We start from the raw sequence: 3651 nt of genomic DNA, 5'->3' as shown, positions 1-3651 counted from the left end.
CTGGACTTGGAGTGAGCTCTGCGGCCGGGCCGGGCTACAGCCGGAGACAAGGAGCGCGTCTCGCCGCCCCACCTCCTTCGGCGCGGGGGTCCTCTCCGGCGCCCCCACCGGCCGGCACTCCGGAAACTTTGGCCAAGACACCCAGTCTCCTCTTCCTTCGACCGCCAGACCCAGAGCTAGATTTTATTGCTTGAACCTTATTTGTACATTTTAAAATAGCTATTTGTATGGGAAGCAACTTATTTTAAAAGAAATAGAATATTTTTCCTCTTTGTGGTGCGAGAATAAAATATGTAGGTTTGGGTCCCCTTTTTGCGTGTCTGCCGGGAACGGAGGTGGGAACAGTGCTTTCCCGATCTGGAGTTCGGGGGCCGGGCCACTCCTCACTCGCCAAGTTAAGGCCCACCCCGAGCTGGGTAGAAGGGCAGAGCACAGTCCCCACACGCCTTTAGGAAGAAACAAGGGGAAGGGAGAGAAGAGGGGGGGCAGAGGCACCTGTGAGGGTCCTATAAGTGTGGGGTGGTGGCTCTGCTCCCAACGTGAGACGGAGGCCCTGGAGCCGCCAACCGAGTCGGCCAGGACAGGGCATAAAGAGAGGGCATAATGAGCTTCTCCGAAAGGGTTCGGGGAATGCCAGCGGGACCCGGGCTGAGCGCGCTGCTGGCGGTTCCTTTCGGGGACCCGAGGACCACGCGGGGAACCCCCAGTTACGGCTACGAACGCCTCACTGGGTAGCTGTAATTTTCCGCCTCTTCTTGGCGTGACACCTGGCCAGGGTGGGATGGGAGCGGGTTGGTGGGGGCGGGGATGACGCAGCTCAGGGCTGCCCGCTGGGGAAGGACAGCCCTGGAGAGCTCTGGGAGCCTGACCCCGGGGTGGACCCGTTGGTTCATCCAGTTTCACCCACGGCCCCAGTTGTACCGCCCGGGCGGGATCTAGGGTTCTACCCCGCTGGGTTTGTAACTGTTCTTCGTTGGGCATCCCTCCGTATCTGTAGTCGCAGGGCCTTCCATGCAGTGTAGGGTTCACTCTGTCGGAGAAGAAGTGAGGACCTTTCTTTCTGGCGCCCAGTGAAGGGAGATTCGAGTTTAAAGAGCGGTTTGGAGGCATCAGATCCACGGGCGGGAGCAAGGGCTCGATTAGGCCTGTGAGAAGTAGGCATTGGCCGTTTTTTGGGTTTTAGCTTTTTTGTCCCAGGAGGAAAAGGAGGAGGAGGTTGCGGGAGGGTAGATAGCTGAGGTCCTGTTATCACCTGGGATTTTGGGGGTGGGGAGAGACAGGAGGGCAGAGGGGGAAGGAAGGGGGGTGTTTGGGTCTCAGCTGCTGGCCACCTTGCCTTCCATATGGATGCAGTTATCTTAGAAGAATCTCTATCCTTAAACCTCCTTTTGTCTTGGAAACTGAAAAGGGCATTGTCAGGCCTGAAAAGGACCTAGACAAAATCCGCACTGTTTCGATTCAGGACTCTGTTTAATCAGTCCCTGGTGACAATGTAGTGGGTGTTAGGGAGGACAATAGTATCTTTTAAACCTTGTGGCCTTCGGGAAGACAAAGGGCTTGAATTTCATGGGCTTACAACTTCAATTAGAACAGTGTCAGTGTGCATGGGAGATTATCAAATTTGTATCATAAAACCTCTTTCTAATAAATGATTGCTGGGGTGGGAGCTGGATATTGTAAGACATATATTGGAAACTGCCCTTGGGGCTTCCCAATCAGCCCTGGCAGAGTGGATGGGAAGGAAGAGGAGGGAAAGATTTCTGAAGAAGGCCCGGCTCAGAACTTGTCCCTGCAGTCAGCTGATTGGGAGCCTGGCTCTTCCATGCTCTTCTGAAAGGTTGTTTCTCCAATAATGGAAGTAAAGACTCATAGCTCGTTTTCTGTTCTTGGTGGTGACAAAGACCTGAACATCTGTGAAAGTGCAAAATCACCACTTGTTTAGTTTCCTGCCTTTTCTTTCCTGGAGCTCCAGAAAAAGTAGGACTTGTGGTATGCAAAGCAGAGAGTCTATTAGCTATGAGGCCCATAGGACTAAAGGATCTGACTGTGGAAAGACTCTTCCCAGGAAGACCTTTAGGAGACCGTCTTCAACCAGATTCACCCGGAGGTCTCACCCATGTAAAGGACCCAGAGAGGTGATCACAGCCATAGGAGGCCAGCCCATGTCTTGTGGAGGAGAAGAGCAGACATTTCTTCCGGCTCTAGCCTCAGGATCTCGCGTGTCTACAGTTACCCACTTCTTTTTGCTCCTTTTTCTTTAGGTCCCTTCCTTTGTAGAGGAAAAGCCATAGGGGAGAGTTACTAATGTACCCCCATCACCACCCACGCATTTTAGAAACTCAGGCTGTCATTTTTCTTCTGTTCACACCTGAGATCAGCTGGAATTGATGAATGTCAATTTCCTTTCTGACCTAAAAGATCAATTCCCCTAGGCTCTGACAAGAGAAGCTAAACCCAAGGCCTGATCTCTCTCCCCAGATGAGAATGTTTCATACCTGTCACCCATCACCAATATTGCAAGGCAGAGTCACACTCAGCAAACTTTTATTGAAACTTGCTCTGTTCTAGGCATTGTTTCAGGCACTTTCACAGCTGACCTCACAGAAACCACTGCATATATAATACACCCATTTTGCAGATAAGAAACTGAGGCTCAATGTGTAGGAGTAAGCAGTCATAAACCTCACAGAATATTGCCATTGTCTTTAGCCCTTACTTAAGCCACAGTGTAAACTGCCCTTAAAGTGGACTTGAAATCTTTATGTGATGACAACATAGATGCTACCCAGCCACCATAAAATTGTCTTATGAATGATCTGAAAGGATGGAAGAGCATGCTGAAAGTACCATATGTGGCTTAAGGCCACTTAGAGAAATTGACCATAGCTTATCACAGTAGTTGCTAACGTTTATTGATGTTCCTGTGTATGAGGCAATATTCTAAGTTTTTAAGTCAGATTAACTCATGTAATCTTCATAACAATCCCGTAAGATGCTACTGCTGTTCCTACCTTACAGGTGGTAAGGAAACTGAAGGCCAGAGAGGTTATCAGTAACTTGTCCAGATCACACGACTAGTAAGTGACAGAGAAGGTCTGAACTCAAGCAGCCTAAGGTTAGATCTCACGCCTTTAACTACATGGTGGCAATTATTTCCATTCTTTGTTTCTGTTTTATTCCTCCCAGTCAACAGTCTTGGTTTACCTTATAGACACTTCTGTAAGAGACGTGTTTTTAGCATCTCTGTGTCTCTTGATCTCTCTCCCCACCCACCCCACCCCCCATCTACCAAAGCTCGAGCTTTTGGACACAGCCTCTGTGTTTGCCCTGTGTCTGTGTGCATTCTTGCCCAGCTGTCAATGAAACACAGCTCTTGTCTGCAGGTCACAATATTTTCCTGTGACTATCATCCCACCATTCTTCTTCCAGAAAAACATCTGCTGCCAATGCCTTGACGCCGATTGTCCACTCAGCATTTGGTTACTGCTGACTCTGATAAGCTCCTCTAAGCTTCCCCAACCCCTAGGCCCAGATCCCTGGGGAACTTTATGACTTTGGCTTCCCTTGCCCTTTCCCCTGTCATCTTTTTCCTTCCTGGGTCTCCAGTGTTATCTTTATGATTAAATGTCATCCTTTTCACATTTACTCTCC

The sequence above is a fragment of the Bison bison genome, unplaced genomic scaffold (genome assembly GCF_000754665.1).
Source record: "Bison bison bison isolate TAMUID 2011002044 unplaced genomic scaffold, Bison_UMD1.0 scf7180017864041, whole genome shotgun sequence".
Taxonomy (NCBI): Eukaryota; Metazoa; Chordata; class Mammalia; order Artiodactyla; family Bovidae; genus Bison; species Bison bison.
The sequence above is the reverse complement of the archived record's forward strand: the minus strand, read 5'-3'. Positions refer to the sequence as shown.